Raw genomic sequence first — 20,132 nt, 5'->3', positions numbered from 1 at the left:
GATCCTCTTACAGGATATGGGTGTTAAACACACTCCTGTGGTGTGAACCTGGGATTTCAATATGATAATTCTTGTCTAGACTGTTTCTCTAAGCTTTGTGTAAATTGCTAATGTCATTTTACATATAAATTATAAATGTTTCTACAATATGCCAGGTAATTTAAGACTCCCTAAAAAGTAAGCCATTAATCCAATCTCCATCAGAAATTTTTGTGCTTTTTCCTACAATAATGCACAAGAAAGGCTCTCCTAATAGCCAACAAATACTACAGTGTCCTTTTTCAAATCTCTCCTTGACTTCTTCCCCTAGTGGACTGCCAATAAAATATTCAGCAACAGCTTGGCAGCTACTCTTCTCTAACCACTGCTTATTGCATTAGTCACAATTATCTGTCTTTATATCCTCCTGCTGTTATTCCAACTCTTGTGGCCTTTTCCAGTTGTGCAAATACATATGCATGTTCTTGAATTCATGAATAGGATGAATAATCACTTTGGAGTCTTTGGAACAACCTACCTCCTTCAAGATAAGGATGTGAACAAATGTTCAATCACAGCTTTAAATTGTAAAGTCCTTGGAGCAGGAATTGGTTTCTGGTAGGTCTGTATAATGCGTTTTGTACTAGAGACCATAACTGGACTTCTGTCCTACTGTGAATAAAATGCAAAGGTTTAGAGCTTTAAAGCTCTTTATAATATAGCCCAGTAAATATGAAGGTGGTACTTTTGAAACCAGTAATTAATTTACAGCAAAATAATTGCCAGCTAAGGTGAAGTGGTAACCTCTGAAGAAGTAATCAGGAATTAAAGCCAGCTAGGGTGGTGGTGTTTAGTAAAACTTACAAAGTGATCCCTCTGCACTTGGAGGGACAAATCCCATTCCTGGAGAGGAGCCAGGGCTCTGGAGAAGCACCACCAGCCTGGTTCCTTCTTGCTTGCAGGGTGGGAGTCCCCACCAGTGACCTCCTCACCTGCAGGGCCTCTGAGGTCTCTGGACAAGGCAGGCTCACAAAGCTGGGTGTCCTTGCCAGAGAGGCCAATGCCAGGTCCTTTTCCAGCCTGCTGGAAGCATGCTGGGATGGGAGAGGGGATGCTGCTGCTGCACAGCCCCCACCAAGAGAATGTGTTCTCTGCATTCCTAGCTTTCCCTATCTTTCATGGATGGTTTTCCCATTTCATCTTCCCTGCAGGCCGAGCACTGGTGCTGGCCCCTGCTTGCACACAGCTCTGGCAATGTCCTGCTGGGGTGTGTAAGTGAATTCTTCACGGGAATTGCCTGCATGGATTGCCTTGGGAGATGAGCAGGGACAGGCGACAGACTCACAGGCAGTTACTTATTTGCTCCTGGTGTGTGATTTTGCTCCCTGCAGTTGCATTCCTGCAAGGAGCAATGGCAAAGCCACATCCTCAGCCTCACCACTGTCCTTGGTGTGTGTGACCCACAATGGGGCCCCCAGAACAGTGACTGGCTGTCAGGTTATAAGGACAGTACTTCTGTATGAAAACATGATATTGCCAAAACTTTCTGAGGCTAAATCTAAGCTCTCACAGCCAGTGGAAGACTCCCATTGATTTTAGTGGACTTTGGATTCTTAGCTATATAGTTACAAGGCAGTAAGTGCCTGGAAAGACAGGCTTTAAAATACCAAGGTATTGGAAATATTGAGCTGCAAATGGAAGAAGTCTGCAGATGAACTGCTGAGCAGGGGGAACTGTGGTCAGTGGTGGGAGTGAACACATTGCCTCACACCAGATGTGTTTGAATCAGCCCTCACAACATTTTGGTGAGCAATTAAATGCCTTCACATTAGTGGATATCTGGACACTTTCTTCCCAATGATGATCTACTGCATGAAAAAAATTAGGTGTAGGAAAGTTTTGAATTGCAGCCCACAGGGTAGACCACAGTACTTGAGCCATCCTTCACTGTGCTGTCATCATCTATTGGAAAGTTGGAAGTTGTAAGCAGCAGCTGTCCAGGGAGACAAATCAGTTGAAAAAAATTATGTCTTACAGCTTTCCAGATAGTGACCCTGGGAAGATAATCAATTATAAAATCAATGTAATACATGGGACTTGGGATCTCATTCTGAGCATGCTGGGCTTTGAAAGATTCTGGCTGTGTGGGTAATGTGAATGCTGCAGGAGTCATCCTCCTGTCTTTATAAAAGATGACTTTATAAGCTGAAACAATCCTAATTCACACATGCCAGCACGCTGTCCTCCTCCAAGCACACTGGCTGCAGGTTTTCAGTGTTCCCCTTGTACACCTTTTTTAACGTGTTGTGAAATATGCGCAGATATTGTGATACTGCATCAGATGGAACTGGTGCAGGGACTGGACATAGGATCCCTGAGTGTTTAATGCAGGAATCTTGATTGCAGTAAAGTCAAGGCAAAACTCCCATTGACTTAGGAGTGGCTGTGTGTGCTACCTTCTCCTTTGGAATTACCTTTTTTTTTTCCTACCTGGACTTTTAGATATGCTATTTGATTATTAAAGCTTTCTTTCTTACCCTTTAAATTGCGTCAGCACAATGGCCTCTTCCCAGATGTGCCTACTAAGTATTTCCTGATCAGAGTGTTATACCTGCTCTAGGGGAGAAAAAGAAAGACATTGAGTGGCCCATAGCTGAAAACAAAGCTGGGAAGTGAACCAAGGTACTGATTGCTGACCATGGGGCTGCCCCTTCCTGAGTTGCTGTTTAGTTTGTCTTTCTGTGCTTTTTTTATTTTCAAAAATACTAGACAGAGACAGGATTATAAGTGTAATTAAAAGTCCTTAGGATTTGTCTCCCTGTCTTGAGCACTTTTCTAAAAGCAAGGTCTCCACAAGAAAGTAGCTAATGGAAATTTGATGTCTGTTGTCAAGTATCTGCCTTAAAACACTTTAATGTTTAATGTTCAGGAATACAATGTAACAGCTCTACAAAAATCAATATTCTTAAATACTCCATTTGAGAACCCCAAAACAGAATATCTAATATCTATTAGGTTTCTCTAATTTTTTTCCTACCGAGTTCATAAATAGAATAAAAAGATGCCATTTCTAGAATGCAAATAAATTCTGTTTCTGGGAAGATGATTTATGGATTCCTATCAAAAGAATTGTGCATGACATCTGTTAAATTTTGCTGCCCATTTTCCCCAAATACAGAGAGCAGCTAGAGATTGCTTTTCATTGGGGATACTTTTTACCCTGGACATCTCAGCAAAATAGTAAGGTTTGTAATTTGGCTATTAATATGTTATTAATTAAATAATATAGCTAGAAGCAGGAAAGGCTACATCTAAAGTACAATATGCAATAATTAAAATGAATTGTGACTCTCCTGCAGCTCTGTGCGAGTTCAGTTCAGATGCTGGCTGGCTCTGCACCTCAGTCAGTGTCTGCTGTGGAGGGGAGAGCTGTGTGTGAGCTCCCTGCTTCCAGCAGTGTTGGAATGTTGTTAACATTCATGTCACACTCCCCTTCTGTACCACGGGGATAAATCCTTTCCATTGGTGTTGGCATTTTGCTCATCAAAGCCACAGATGAGTTCTATGATCTTTTTCTCCAGATATGGGGGAGTTTCTTCAGTTTGAGTTTTCTGCCGGAAGCTCTGCAATAGTCACTGCTGGGGAGTGCAGGGGTGTGGGGGATTCCTGATGTTGCCAGCTGAAATGGAGTTTTTGCACCCAGGGGAGCTGGGCACTGCTCCTGCCCTGTGTCTCCAGAGCTGCTCCTGCCTCCTGCAGGAGGAGAAGAGAGGATGAGGAGGGCTGCAAAGCCACAGAGGCTCAGCAGGTCTGGCTGAAGGCAATCCTTCTCCTGGGTGCTGCATCTGTTATTAGGGCAGGGACCTGAGCCTGGCTTGGGGTGGATGCTCAGTGCAGGACAGATCTATTGGCTGGGATGAATGCATAAATGGGAGTGAGGTTTTTGGTGTTCTTCATTCACACAAACCAGCTCCGTGTAAACTAGGGAGCATGAATTTGTTGAACTTTATAGCTTTTTTGCCTGTTTTATTTGTTTATAAATCTTGATTTCTATCACAGAGAGGGAGCACTTCACCAGCCATTCGAAGCCAATATATGGGCCCGCTGTGAATGCTGTGACTTGCTCAATGCTTTAAAGACATGCTGAGCTTTGTAAAGAAAACATTAATAAAAAAGAGCTTATAAGAGGCATAAAGTTCAAACATACTCTGCTTTCTTGTTTATAACTAGATTTGTGTTGGTTTTTCTGGACATGCATTTTATTAAAACTTTCATCATTTTATTAGAACTTCCATAATTTTATTCTCTCTATTCCACGTGTTACTTAATCTCAAGCACCATTATAACCCATCTCCAAGGGATGATGTATTATGAAAACTCTTCCTAGTTGGTGTGAGGTGTTTGAAGCTGGCAATGGCTGTAGCATTACAGTTCTCTTAGGACTTGCTGCCAGAGCAAGTGTGATGGAGCTGTGTGATCATCAATGCACATTTCACTAATTTAGGGCAGTGTGAAACCTTCATGTTCCATGCAAATTTCATGCTAGGGTGCTGTTTCCTCCAGAAGGTAACAGACAGGCTCTGCTCTTGCTCTTTAGCAGTTTCCAGAAGTTTAAGATGAATTTCATGTAACTTGAGATCCATATGTTCATCATATCATGATCAATGATAAATAGTTTTGAGTCATGACTGGTATTCTGAACGTATAACATTCCTCAATGTATTATTTTGGACACTCTTACTCCAGGCACATGGAGCAGTTTTGATTCAAGGTGAACTACATCACTCACCAAAATTAGGTGGTTATTGCTAGAGAAAGAAATTCCTTCTCCTTCCCTTAGAAGTCAGCAGTGTATGCCAGCATGTATTTTTACAATATTGGTTTTATAAGAACAGTTTCTCACTTTTACTCATTTGAGAATTGAATTAGTTTTTGCTGCTGCTTCACCGACTTCACAGAACATTTCCCCACAATCATTTAACATGCTATTAAATTCTAGAGTATGTTGTCAGTACATCTGATAATTTGATTTTGAATGATGTTTGTGTCATTACTAAGTATTTTAGTCAGCAACAACAATGTTGGTAATATGTAGTGATGCTTTTAACAATGAGCTGAAAAAGAGATGCAGAAGCCCTGGTGTAAACTGGCAGTGAACAGAATGGATGACTCCTGAAACCATTATCTTCCAACAGCTTCTGAGGTTCAATTCATTTAAACTTGCTGCTTTTGCATTTTCATCAGCTTCTTCAGTTTCTTCTATTTAGTCAAAACTGTGCAAAATTGGATTTTATAAAATTATTTTTAAACAGTTTAGAGCTTCCAATCTACAAGACATGAAGCACTCTGAGGATTTTACTTTTCTCTAAATATCTTTATAATGCATGTTGCTATTCAAGGGCTATCAAAGCCAGAGGAGACCTACCAGATTATTAACTGTGGCCAGCGATTGTTTCTCCCATTCTGGGCCTTGTTGCACAGTGCAGCTCATTCCATTGGAAATGAATCCTACTGCAGCTGTGCCAGTTGGAAAGCACCAAACATGAGAAATATTTGGTGTGATCAAGTACCACATTTGACAGAGAAGTTACCTTGGCTTAAGCAATTGATCATGTGAAAGATTTGTACAAAAGCAAAGAAAATGGAAAAGCCTGGTTGCTCAACAATGCAGATTTATCTTGCTGCCCATAAACATTCTAACGTTCATAAATGTTAAGGCAAAATGTGTTTCTGTCTGGGGCCCTGTGTTGCCAATCTGTCACCACCATAAGTGGTTTATGGGGTGTCCATCCCAATCCAAGGGCTCCCTGGTGGGCTCTTCTTCATCCTCTCCCACCAGAGAATGGTGGTCTCTGTGCACATCTGTGTGGTTGTGCTTTAACACAAAGCTGTGATGTGACCTAATCGAATACAGAAATACCCAGTAGCAACAGCTGGGAGTCAATGGGGCTTAAATTCACCTTTACAGGTTCTGGGAGTGCCCAGACCCTGATGTGGCTGCCCATAGAAACTGGCATGAGCTCATACACATTGCTCATACCTGCAGTGCCACTCTTTGTCCGCCTGCAGTCAGCAGACAGAAAATGCATGGGCTGCTCCAGTTAGTGCCGCTTGCTCTGCTGACTTTGCCCTTTATGCCCTGAGGAAGCTGCAGGTCTCTGATGGCTGGGGCTGCATGGGCTGTCTGAAGCTTTCTGGGCGCTGTGGCAATCCAGCTTCCTCTGATTCTGTCCCATGGGATAACTCAGAGCAGCCAGGTGCTAAAGGCAAGCAGGGCTGGGGCCATTTCAGTGAGGTGTACTGGGGTGAGGACAAGGTGACCTGGCCACCACTGGTCACTCTGGGCTGCTGGTGAGGACACAGCAAGGGCTCTCCAGTGCTGGAGCCTGGGTGAGGTCACCTGGACATGCTCACCTGGACATGCTTTGCCCCAGCTCAAGGGATGGGGGCATGGAGGAGCTGCTGCCTTTTCCACCATTTGATCGTCAGGCCCAGGATCACCCCATGGCACTCTTCATTAATGGAGCTGTATAACTTTGCCTTGCTTTCTCCTGGGGTTTTGGGGTTGGTTTGATTGTCTTCCTGGGGATGGGAAAAGTGATATGCCACGATTAGTAGGAAAGCTCTTAATTTGCTGCTTATTGGGTTTTGTGTGTTTTTGGTTTCTCCCTAAAAGTCTTGTCCTAGAGAATTCTCCTGTGGCTTGTGAATGCTTTGCTTTGTGAACATTTAATCCAGCGTGGGCTTCAGCAGTAATTAGTAACATGGATATTTATGGAGACATTCTAACCTGCTTTGTTCATGAATATTTCACCATGGTGGAAATTTCACACCCAATAAATCACTAATGAAAATGTCATTTCCCAGCTGCATTTACCTGATGTGCTGTTAATCTTGCTGTACCCATTGGAGGCAGAATTACTGTCAGATTTGCAACACAGAGAGGAATTGATTTTTAATTAGTGACCCCAATAGTGTAGGTTAAAAATTATTTTTTAAATGGTGATTTAATGGCCCTTTTCATATAATGGCATCAGCTTCATTGCCTGTACTGATGTTTTCTAGGCTGCCATTCAAGCAGATACTTTGAAGGACAACAAACAACATTGGGATTGAAGTGATCAAGGAGAGCAGTGGTGTGGGGAAGGTGGCTCTGAAAGCAAGAAGTGACAGAGAAACCCCATGAAACCCCATGAAGTAAGTACCCTCTGTATTGGAAAATCTCATGAGCCAAAAGTGTCAGTCTACGTGCACTTGGTCTCTTCCCAACGTGGTCCTGAACTGGGCCATTCAACTCTAGGATGACATTTCATGAAGGAAATTATTACAAGATAGATTATCGTTTGGGGAAGATCATAAATTATTTTGCCTGACTGATGAGTTTTATCCATTTTCCTTAAGTAATTTATATCATGGCCAGCATTCCTGTGGACAGACATCTCTAATTCAAGGGAAAGCAGAATGGCACAGCACAGAGTGTGGCTTCCCTGAGATTGTCACTGCAGGTTAATTTACTAAATGAAGAACATTAATGAAATATTAGAATAGAATGATCACTGTTAAAAATGACCAGGAAAAGGGTATGTATCATGCCATAGGAGGGAGCTATAGCATTCTCCTTTCCTGAAAGTCAGGCTCTCTAGCTACATTTTATTATCCTGCATATTGCTGACTGCAGATGCTCACAATCAAAAAAAAAAAAATTATGCACTGGTCAGGGCCAGTGAAGCTGTCAGCTCATCAGATTCTGTAAAACCTGGATTGGCAGAAATCAGGCCCTGCTTCTGAGCTCGTGGTGTGTGTGCCCCTGTACAGACAGGTGCTCCTCTGTGTAGCTGTTGCAGGGAGACCTCAGCAGAGAGGCTGTGACTGGGGAACACCACCAGCAGCACCTCAGGATTCTCACCTGGACTCTGCATGCTGCATGAGACAGGCCTGACTGCATCTGTGTTGATAAAGCTCTTGATAAGGCCATATGTTTCTCATGTGTCTACTGCTATGGCTTTTCCTTCAGGAAGCATAACCCAGGCTGTCTGTGGGCTGAATTTTGAGGTCTCTTTGTCATGATTGTTGAACACGCAAGTTGAGCAAATATCCAATATGTCTGATGTAAGGCCTTTTTTTAATAATTGTTGCTAAAATATGAATTTAAAGCTTGAACTACTCAGAGTCCACCAAAACCAAACCCAGTTCTTCTATTCTCATTGCTAGGTTTTGAAGCAAAGCTTAATTCCTGAATTTAGAGCACTCCTTGTCTTTCATGACTAACAATTGCATCATGTTGGAGACCATGGAGCTGTGACATGACTAAACACTCCTGTCCCAGACTGCAAGCTCTTTTCTATTTTATGGAGGCTCATAACTGTGGTGTTATTCACTGCCTTGAGATGACTCCTCTCTCTGAGGTGCTTTGTCTGAATCAGCTCTCCAAAAGCAGCTCTCTCTCACAGGAGCTGTCCTTGCCTTCAGCAGAAACACAGGGCACTCTGAGGAGAGAAGGCAAATGTCTCTGTGAGAAACAGATTAACCATAAGAGTCACTATTGATTCCTTGAGCTGGGTGTAGAGTGGGGGTGTGTGCAAGCTCTCTCAGAGGGAAAGCACCAAGTAGGAAAAGCACCTCCTCTGTACATCAAATCACGCTACAGGGAGTTGTAGGGTAACATAAAAATGATACAATGTCTCTTTGAGGGCTTGTTCATTTGTATTCTGTCTTAATGTGCATTTGCACCGTGTTTTGGTGTTTGCAAAAGCAGTGTTGATTTGGGACTGTGTGCTTTCCCAGTCCCCATGCTCCCAGGCTGGTGGGACGCAGCTCCCAGTTCCTTCCTGCTTCCCACATCTTTGAAGGGCAGCCCTGCTGTACCTCTTTTAGGCCACTTTTTTTTTTTTTTAAACTGGATTTAACTATTCTGTGTTGGTGCAGTTTGCCAGCAGATTTGTTCCCCCTGTGCTGATGAGAGAGCTCCAAGCAGCCTGTCCTGACTCCAGCTGAGCCAACTCTGCAGGGCAAGTGGAGTTTGCAGGAGTGGATCCCCAAGCTCATATTGTCAAACACTTTGACAAAATGGCAGATGAAATTCATTATTGATAAATGTGCAGTGATGCACATGGGAGGAAAAACACACTCGGTGATGGTCTCTGAACTAGCTATTAACTCCAAGATCTCTTTCCTGGGTGGTTTTATAGGACTATCCATTATATTGTCAATTCAGCAGCAAAGCAAAACTAAACAAACCAAAACCCAAGCTAGAATGGGAGTAATTACTAGGAAAAGATTGGAGAGTAAAACAGAAAGCATTGCTGTGCAGCTGTATAGATCTGTTGTGTGCTCACATTTTAAACACTTTGTCCAGTTTTGATATCCTACAGCCTCCCCCTCCCATCTCAAAAAGGGATGACACACTGGGAGCAAGCCACCTTCAGGTAAGATGGGCTCATGCAAGAACAATTAAAAGGAGGTGCTTCTCCACAGAGCTGTTTGAGCTATGAAACTGTGCCATTTATTGTGGTGGAGATGGAAGGAGCAGGTAGGTGAATTCTCAGAGCAGTGAGGTACATTGATGGAGAGGTTTGTGTGTGGTACCTCTGGCCCTGCAGGGATCTGAGCTGCTGCTCAGCCACGAGGCACAGCAGGGAGCTCTCACTCCCTGGAGGTGACAGATATGTCAGGCACCGTGCCTTTGGCACCTAGACACAGGAACCTGGACCTTTGAATGTTCCCATACAACCTGTCTTTTGTCTCTGTCAAGCCAAAGTCCTTGCAAGACTCTTGAGCATTGTGGACACAGATTATCAGCAGGAATTCCTAGAAAGAGCCCTCAGTAATGTCATTCAGCCAGATTTAAGGAGACTGCATAGCCAGACATGTGTCAGATACCCACAGAGCTCAGTACAGAAGCTTATTCTCCAAATATGACTGCTTTTTAAATGCTATGAACACAGGGGACTTGGAGCTTAGTGTAATTTGAAGTTTCAGGAAGATATGAATGGTTCTGAGACAAATATTTAAGGAGACTGTTCCTTTGGAAGCAAGCTGGCTTGCTGCTCACCTCTCCATACTGTGAGCTCTCAGCAGTTACTGGCAGAGCATTAATTTTTTACTATGAAATGTAATGTCTCATCTTTCATTAATAAATTTTCTCAGAAGAAGAGGTGATGGCATTTCACTGACAGGACAAACAAGGAAAGCCTTGTGGAAGCAGAAGATTCTGCCTGTTCACCACCAAAGACACTGCAAGGGCAATGGAGCGCTCAGATCCCTGTAGAGGTGCAGTCAAATTCGAAAGATCTTTTCCTGAAGGCCTAAACCTTTTCAGAGAACAAAACCAAGCCAGCAACCTCTGCTTGTGAGGGTTCCTCTGGGATACCTAGCTGTCCTTGCTTTGCACTGAAATTTCCAGAAGGAAACAAAACAAACACATCACCTAGTTTGAACTGAAATTGTTGCCTAACTTTCATCTCCAAAACTTTCTACTGTAAAGCCACAGAAAAGAGCTTTTATGAATCTGAAGACTTCTGTCCTCCAAGTTCTGCTCACCTCATAGCTGAGTCTGATCAGCCTGTAGGATGAGATGAGAACTACCCCTGGCCTGATGGATCCAGGTGATGCCGTTTCCCTGTTATTGTATCTTTCTCCACACCTCATTTTATATAGATCTCTGAAAATTCAATGGAACAGCCAGTCTCAGCCAGCACTGAGAGAAAAGCAAAATCTTCAGAAAAACAATCTGATTTTATATAGATCTCTGAAAATTCAATGGAACAGCCAGTCTCAGCCAGCACTGAGAGAAAAGCAAAATCTTCAGAAAAACAATCTGAGATATAAAACTGAGGTCTCCATATTTTGGTGTCTCTTGGGTCTCATTCAGGATTATGCTGTGCCACTTAAACAGTTAATTCACAGTCAGTTCTACTGATTTTTTAACCTTGTGAGTCACATGAGTGAATAGAGCCTTTCATATCAAATGTAGTTAATGTAATTCCTAGATACCCTCAGTGTGTAAGGGAAAAATGTATATAATGCGCCTGATAAAGTAATGAAAACCTACCAAATAGGGAAAAATGATGGGAGGTTTTAAGAGGGAAAGAGCTGAGTATGTGAGGAACTTTTTACTGTAAAAGAATGTCACCTTAGCTCATATAGGCTTCTCATTTTTGCAGTTTAATATTTAATGAAAGGGGGCAAGAAACTCCCCACACATAATGCTTTAGGGAGGTTTTGATAATCTGTGATTGATCCAGACATAAATGGCATATTCCAAAAGAACTGCGTGAATTTGAAGCCAAGATTTTATTCTAATCACTGGATTAGCCAAAAAAAAAGGAATTAAGGTTGAAATTTATGCTTCAGACTCTGCATAGTTCATTAAAATGAATCAAAGGAAGAAGAGCCAAGGGAGCCACAGGAGCCACCAAGGGCTGCTCTGTCAGGTCACTGCTGCAGCACTCACTTGGCTTTGTGCAGTGAAAAGACCTCCAGAGTTGGAAACTCTGAGTGATAATGGATCTGGGCCACAATTTCTCTTCCTATGCTCTTTTCTGATTTATTGATGACTTTGAGGAGGTGACATAAGCTGAATCCTGAAGCATCAGGCTTTTTCACTTGTTCTCTTCTTGAACAGGAAAGTGGGAGGGAGAGCAGAGGGAAGGCAAGCAGGATGCAGCTTCTCCCTTCCCGCTGCCCTGGGAGCTCGCTGTGGGACTGAAGGTCAGAGAAATCTTTAAGAGACTGAATTGAAGGCAGGCAGGTGGTTTTGCTTAACTGATTTATAGATGTCTAAGCAAGATTCTCACACAGCTCAATCTCTCTGCATGCTGTGATACCCTCTGCCTTCTGAGCATCAGCAGTTGTGCTTTGGCTGAATCCATATGTGAAGCAAAAAGCCACAGCTGGCTTTGTGCTGGAGAGGGCCAGGAGCACTTCCACAATCAATCTGGGAGTTACAAGGTCTGAGGGCAGCAGTCAGGTCTGCAGGAGCCCCTGTGGACAAATGAGTATTTTATTTTACAGGTAACAAAGTTGTTACTGATGTGTACAAAGGGATGGGCACACTTTCAAATTTATCCGTTCTAGGCTGCTATGTTCCAGCAGTGCATAGCCAGAAGGTGAATTTTTGTTCTGCTTGGTCTGGTTTCACTGCTTTAAAGCAGTCTCCAGCAGTCAGAATTTGGAGTTGGTCCCTGGCCCCACACAGTGGCTCCAGGAGGCATCAGAACAATGAAACTTCTGAACTCTGCTGTGCCTTTTGCAGCATTTTACCAATGACTGCCTCTTCTGCCAGTCCCAGGCAGAGGTGGCACCACCTCTGTCCTTCTGCAGGCAAGCAGGAAGGGTCTGTGCTGGATTTTGTAATGCAAGAGTGGAGGTAACCACATCAGCTTCACTGAGATAAGGCAGACAAACTGCCCTGAGAAAATCTGGTTTGTTGTAAATCTCTTCCCAATAGCTCTCTTAGGCATTATTTTCAGTACAGTTTTGTGTGGTTACCCATCAGACAATAGAATGATGACTTGCTTTAGCTAAAACATGTATTAGAAAAAAATATCTAAATAAGTCAGATGTAGTCCTAAAAGAGAAAGCGTTCATTGCTAAAAAATGTACTTCACCAATGCATAATTCAGGAAAAGTCATCTGTGCACATGTCCTTCCCCTACTTAGACTGAAATTAAGACTTCCAAATGTGTCTCCTGGGGCCAGCCTGCTCTGTCCATGCTCAGCCCAGCTGTCTCAGAGCAGCACCACTGGTTGTGCCCAGTGCCACCACTGCTTTATTTCTTACTGTATTCACTCTGTGAGTGCCCTGCTGGGAATGGCTCAGGTTTTCCAAGCTGTGTGGGGTGTTTAAAACAGGAGCAGAGGAATAGAAGGGGGAGGAATTGAAAACTGATTTAAAGTATTTGAGTTATAATTACAACTCATCTTCACTGTTTGGCTGCTTCAGTCTTTCATTGCCTCAGGACTCCAGGGCTACATTGCTGAAGGGTCTGTAGCTGTGTGGTTTTATGGCTCTTTGAAGATGTAATTGAGACTGATTTGTAAATATCCACACCCTCTCTGTATCTTCTAGCCTCTGAGTGGGATTTTTCTGCTGATTGTACCTTTTCCCCATTCTTTGTGCATTGTCTGTTTACTTATAGGGTTTTTTTTGGAGAGATTGTTCATCTGGACGTAGAGCCCTCCATTTTTTCTCTCCATGACTTTGACAAAATCTCTTGGGAAATTCACCATCCTGAATTCAAGAATTTCCAGGCTGTCAGGTACCTATGGACCCTGAACACATTGGCTGGCCCAGATGGTTTCTAGGTTCTTTAATATAGTTTGTCCTTCAGGTTTGGTTTTGATTATCTTTCCATTTAATTTAAACAGAATCACCTTCTTCCTACTCAATACCAATTTATTGTTCAAAGTCACACCTGTCATGCCCTCATTGCTTACAAGACTGAGTCTAGAATAGCAAAGCAGTTGTTGGTTCAGTGTCTTAACCTCTTGGACTTCATTCCTCTTAGATTAATAAAGGAACCCCACTCTTCTCAGGGGGTAAAAGAAGAAAATAAAGGGCCAGATTTGCAAAGTGGTGGGAAGTTTATCAGAGAACCTGGAGCTGAGCAAAGATAATTTAATTCTGATGCAAGAAATGCCAAGGAATTGATTGAAATGGTACACGGCTGGAAATAGTTGCACTATAGTTATGAAACCTGAGGAAGAATGTTTAAGACTGCATGTGGCACTCAGTGCTGTGGTCTTGTTGATAAGGTGGTGTTAGGTCATAGGTTGGATCCAATGATCTCAAAGGTCTTTTCTAACCTGGTTAATTCCTTGATTCTGTGAAAACCAACTTAGATCTGGCAGTGGAAGTCATTGGCACAGCTGAGTCTGCCAAGAAAAAGGGGAATCAGTGACTGAGGCTGGAGCTGCTGAGTGTGGAGCTCCTTTGTGCCCCAGTGTCAGCTGCAGGGGCCCTGCCACTGCTGGCCAAGGGAAAACCCTGCTGCTCAGAATGGCTCAGCATCAGCTGCAGTGTTCATTCATCACAGACACTGCACTAGTTGATAATATTAATACTTGCTTTAACAATGCTGCTAACTGCTTGTATCACAGTATGATTCAGAGATCATTTTTCTGCATGAAATGTGTGTCAGTGGTGAGAAGAGGCTTGGCTGAGGCTGTGGGTGCTGTGCTGGCAGCAGCAGCTCCACTCCCAGGTGCCTGCCCACCTGTGAGAGCAGCTTCCCACCCTGGCTGGCAGGGACTTGTTGGAGACATTGTGGCAGAGACATTTTTTGAGTAGATGGCAGTTGCTGTATCATCTTCATTATACCTTCCAAATAACTGGAAGATAAAACACATTCCCTCTCAGTGCATTTCTTTCCTAAAAAAACCTACTTGAAATCTGGAACTCCTGAAAAATGTGAATCATTCACTTCTTACATCGATAAATTCTCTCAAATAGTGAATTTTAAATAAACTGAAAAGAAGGTCTTTCTGGATTGGGTCAGGTTTTATCTGAAGGCACAAATCTGAGCTCACAGGTGGATCTCTCTGGATGCCCAGGGGTACCTGCCAGGGGTGGTGTGGCCCCCATAGCTGCACACACTGTGGTGAGTGAATAGTTTGGCCTTTGACACTTTATCAGATTTATCTGGAGTTTAACTCATTGCTTACACTCAGCTTGGTGCCCCAGCACAGGCCACCTGCTCATGACCCAGCAGCCATGAGCACTGGCAATCAGCCTGGGCTGCCTCAGTATCCACAGCCTGAACAGCCACACCTGCTCAGAGCAGTGTCCTAGGGCTGTCCAGGGTCCTCCACTGCTATTCCAGTCTCACTCTCTGCCTTTTGCATTGCTGCTCACGTGGTGTTTACCCCCTCCTTCCACACAGGTGATTCACTGTGCTGCCTCTTGGTTTCTAAGTGCTCACATTGCCCAGATCAGCTGTGGCTGCCCCCTCCCTGGAAGTGTCCAAGGCCAGGTTGGACAGGGCTTGGAGTAGCTTGGGATAGTGGAAGGTGTTCCAGGGGGTGGAACAAGATGGGCTTCCAGGTCCCTTCTAACCCAAACCATTCTATGAATCCATGATTCTCTACCCTCCTGTCTAACTTATTACCTGCCTGGAAGCTAAAGTTCTGTTATCTCAGTTTGTGCCCCCTTCTACACCCAGTCCCGCCTTGGTTCCACACCAAATCCTTCATCCCTGCCCACAGGATGACTGCTGCAGCATTTGGTCACTTTTTATGGAGGAAGGTGTTATCTTAAGTGTGATCTGGTATTGACCAGTTTTATGCTATGCTTTTTCCCAAGTCTGATGTATGGAATTCTGCAGAAGTTTACCTGTGGGCTAACCATTTAATCCCTGCCTAAAACAGGGTGGAGAAACTCTTTGCAGTCATTCTTCTCCCTTGATCTTTGTATTCCCAGCTGAGGTTAATTTGTCAGCAATACAAGCAGGGGAAATGCAGTATGCCTGATCTGCATGAATGGAGCAGGAGAAAATGCCTTGTGATTTAAATTAATATTGATCCCACTAATAGGAATCAGAGGACCAAAATAAATTACATAAATGGAATAATCAAGCCGAAAAATTTCCAAAGAGTAACCTTGTGTTAATGGAGCTGATTTTTCTGCTGTCAGGTAAAGACAGGGAAGGATAACACACCATTTGTTTGGAAAGATAGTGGGCACTGCTGTCTCCTGCTCTCACTGCCCAGGACTGCTGAGATAGGAAATTATTTCTGAGGACCCAAGATAGACTTGAGAAAAATCTATTTTTTTCTGTTTTGCCTGACTCTCTGTGAAAACACCCAAAAGCCTGAGGCTGCCACCACGTTTTGTGTGTCTGATTGATAGCCCTATTTCCCTTAATTTATGGAGTCTCCCAGCTGGCAGGTGTGAGTAACCTTTGCTGGCAGGAGCTCAGGTGATGCTGCCGGCAGTGCCTGGGAGCTCTGTGCTCCTGCAGGTGCCAGGGAACAGGCAGGGATGAACAGGAGCTGGGGGCAATGGAACCAGTTCAAAGCTTCTTGGCAACAGCCAGGCAGGGTAGATAACATTTAAAATGCTGCTCCTCCTGTAGTCCCACATCAGCCCTTGCTGCACATGACATTGCCAAACAGATATTGCTTAACCTGTAAGTCAGCTGTAAGCACTGAGCTTCAATCCACGGGGAAGGAAGGAAGGGGATGATGGTGGGAGCACACCCTGGGCACCCTGCCCTGGTCCAGGCTTCTCACAAGGATCTCATGGACATGTTTTGTTCTGCAGGTGGCACAGAACAGCAGTGCCTCTCGTGGGATTTGTGCAGGAAGGTTTGTGAGCATCTTTGCCCTCTGTGGGCAGCCTCCTACAGAAACAGGGCACTGTCACTGCTCCTTGTGGGCAGGGCAGAGGAGATGCTGGTTGGGTCTCTGCTTGCCAGGTGCTTTCTGCTTTGGGAGTAGCTCAGGAGACTTCTCTTGCTGAGGAATTGATATGCAGAGCAGGACTCAGGCAAAGCTTGTCAACTCTGGGAGAAAAGTCTTGGTAGAAACCTTCAGTCCCACCCATGCTCACTCCTGAGTTCTAACACAGCCAGGCACCAGAAGCACTTGGCATATTTTATCTCAGGGTGTTCAAAATGGCAGTGGTGCCTCTTGGGGTGCTTATTTCAAACTCCTCAAAACCTGGTTGGAGATGTTCTGTCCCTTCTCCACCTCAGCAGATCAACAAATTGTTTCCACTCCTTACATAGCTCTGTCAGTTGGAGTTCAGATGTTCACTTGAGGGCATTCAGTGACACACACACCTCATGTATAACATTGGGGTTTCCCCAAGAGCAAATTGGGAATATGGCATCTCCCCTTCACCAGTCTGATCTGTGCCCTTCCCTACTGAAGTGTTCTGTCAGCTTCTCCCACTGCTTTCATCCCTGACAGCAACTGTGGTGAAAAACTTTCAGAAACAGATTGTGGTAAGGAAAAGATTTTAAACAAAGTTTGACATTCACTTAAGTTCCTTCTGGAGACTTTGAAACAGCTCAGGGAATTTGGATGTGTCATTTTCATGCTTTCTAGTTCTGTTCAATTTTTATTATGTAGACTTTATTTAAATGTCTCAGACTGCATTAAACATTGCTATTACTGGATGTGGAACTGTGCTGGATTGTTGTGTCAAGTGTATTACACACTGCTTCTTGTTTTTGAAATTTAACATTTTTTCTCATGACATTTTTTGACATTATAACTTTAGTCATTCAAACTTGTGTTACATTAGTACTTTCTTGCATATTTAATACATTTCAGTTCAATCTCTGCAGTAGTTCCCAAAGCCTTCAAAAATATAGTAAGAATAAGTCATAATTAAAAAGTTTTAAGGAGATTATTCCAGCTATTTTCCCATGGTGATGATTTCCCTGTGTTTGGTAGAGAGCTTGTGTGCTGTGCTGCTCTGGGATACTGCACACACAAATTCAAGGGACATGAAGGAAAGACTGAGACAGTGGATCTATAAAACAATATGGCTTCATAATAGCTGAAAAGCTGCATTATCCCAAATACTCAGAAAATAATCTTTTCTATCCATTAACTGTATTGCTACTGGAAGAACATTTGCTATCAAAAAGAAATAAAAACAGTCAATATGGAGATCTTAGAAATATTAGCTGGATGTCAGGGAGAGAAAAGCAGAGTGTGCACATATGAGCAGAGGATTTTTGCTAAATTGGAGATTAGGCTTCTCTTAATTCTGTCCCATTATTGTGCATTCAGCAGGTGCCTGCCTTGTGTTTATAGGAGCACATCAGGGAATGCTGCACAGGGATGCTGTTAGCACCCTGAGCTGCACCTTCCTCCTGGTTCATGTCACGATTCATCATGTGAGCTGCTCAGGGGAGAAGCAGAATGCAGGGGAAAATTTCGTGCCTGAATTTTGAGCTGTAGCAAAGATGAGTTGCCTCTGGTCTGAGGCATCATTTTCCAGCTATCTGGGTTTTCTTGACTGTGTGTGGGACTGGCCTAAGCCTCCTTTAACACTCCCAGTGTTGGTTAAAGGAAACTTGGCACACACTGCCTTCCTTGTAATTGTGTGTTTGCTGACCTGTGTGTGTTTTCTGGGATGCTGGGATGGCAGGGCCAAAGCAGGAAAGTGAGAGGTCAGCACAAAGCCATGGGAAATTGTGCAAAAAGCAAATATGGATGTAGGAGCAGGGGGAAGGAGACATGAAGGAGACCAGGATGCTGTGGTGGGGATGAGAGAATGCAGGGATGGAGCAGCTGGGAGAAACTGGAGGGTGGCACTGTGACTGGACATCTGGTTAGGGTCTAGAGACTTTGCAGAGGTACAGACAGCCCTGAGGGATATTGAAGGGGATGGAGAAAGTATAAAGGGCAAGAAGCAATAAGTCCTATGAAAAACTTTATAGAAATATTTGAACCTCTTATAGAGGAATCTCTGTGAATGTCTATAGTGCCCATAACTATAATATATTCATCCTGGGACCAATAATAATGTTTTATGGAAAAATAAGCTCTGATTTAATTTCTTCTTCATGCTTCTCAAGGGCAAGTATTCTTTGGTAAATATTCTGAACTGGTTTTAGAGCTGGACTACAATTTCTCAATGCAATTTTGTATTAAAGCTATTGCTAAAATTCAGAATCAATTTGTGAGAATGGTGTTAGCTCACTGAACTTTGGAAATGCAAAAGGAGAGCATAGATAGGATCCTGCCTTGCTGTCCTTTTCACCAAGTTTGTGGTGAAGCTGAGAGGCCAAAGCAGCACTGGGGAAATACACTGGTGAAGGAGAAAGTCATTCTTCCCTCCTTAATTAAAGATAATGAACAAGTTAAACTCAGTTGATTGTTAGAGAACCAAAGCCAGACTCATGAACTTTCCAAATGTGCTGAAGTTCCCTGAAGTCTACATCAGTGAGCTGGCAATGGTTTTGTGTGTAATCACTTAGCTGGATTATTTGGTCTATTTTTCTTTCCTCTTTCCTGCCTGACTCAGGCAAATAACCTCCAGCAGAAGGACCTATATTTGCTTTTTTCTGAGCTTGGTCCTGTGGCTCAGCAGCAATTTCAGTGGCCCAGGCAGCCCATGCAGTGTGTGCTGGGGCTGAGGTGGCCCTGAGCAGTGTCAGAGCGACCCTCTGCAGCTGTGTCCCTGGAGAGGGACCCCATGCCGTGACTGCAGTGGGAGAGTCCTGGCTGCACTTTCTCCCTGCCTCCCCAGCAGGGTGGAAAGCTTTTGCAGTCCTTACCCTGCTGCCAGCCAGGCTGCTGCACAGCTCTGTGGCCCAGCTGCTCACAAGGAGACAGCACCAGGCTCCCATCAGTGACTGACATCACACTGATGGTGACAAGGAAAACCCCCCATGGCCTTGTGAGCCCCAGGGGCTGTGTTAGGGGATACCAGAGACACCTGAGGTACTTCTGATAGTGTAAAAAGGATTGGAAAATGCCCCAGACCCAAGGGACTCTCTTGTTCTGAGCCATTCTTTAGTTCATATGAGATCTCCTTTAAAAAAAATAAAATCTTTTATCAAGCTCCCTGACATGCAGTGGAGCTGGATTCAGCAGGTTCAGATTTACTGGCTTGCATTCACTGTGCCAGCTTTTGCTGGAGAACAAAGTTGTGTGGTTTTAAATAAAGTTCTCATTTAAATGTAGTTTAGAAGACTTTTAAATAAACAATTAATATCTTCTGTTTCATCTATGAATATAAATTTACATTAATCTGCAGCTAAGTTAACAAATGCTACTTTTTGCTTTAAATACCGAGTTTGATGAAAACAGTATTTTGTGCCAAACTGGTTATAATGATCATGTAATTGAGGAAATATATGAGACATTAAAACTCTGTAACATCTCCTTCCCATGCTAAAGACTGTAAGAGGGATTGATGGGACCAATAAATCCTTTCCCATAGGGAAGAGTGTAGAAAAACCAGGAAGCAGTACAAAATATATCCCACCTGGTACTTTTATGGCCCTATCTGAATGCTGTAATCATTTTAAAGAGGTGTTGATTAGTACCAGCAACAGGAGTTGAATTGGCAGCATCAGTAGCATCAATTTCAACAGCAGTACTGGAGGTCCTTTAGTTCCCATTTTGTGGCTTGGATGCAAATGATTCATCCAGTCAGCAGGTGCTGTTCAATCCATACTAAATATATGGAG

The 20,132-nt window shown here is 43.5% G+C and overlaps 1 long non-coding RNA gene across 1 annotated transcript in view; it reads left to right on the top strand.

The window, feature by feature from the left end:
* LOC141730994 (uncharacterized) overlaps positions 1–20,132 on the top strand; it is an 84,308-nt gene that overhangs the window by 36,677 nt on the left and 27,499 nt on the right. The window contains exon 2 of the long non-coding RNA XR_012582844.1: positions 7,045–7,176. This is a non-coding gene — a long non-coding RNA (uncharacterized LOC141730994). The remainder of the gene's footprint in view (positions 1–7,044; positions 7,177–20,132) is intronic.

This window comes from Zonotrichia albicollis, chromosome 16 (assembly GCF_047830755.1).
Source record: "Zonotrichia albicollis isolate bZonAlb1 chromosome 16, bZonAlb1.hap1, whole genome shotgun sequence".
NCBI classification, from domain to species: Eukaryota; Metazoa; Chordata; class Aves; order Passeriformes; family Passerellidae; genus Zonotrichia; species Zonotrichia albicollis.
The sequence above is the reverse complement of the archived record's forward strand: the minus strand, read 5'-3'. Positions and strand labels throughout refer to the sequence as shown.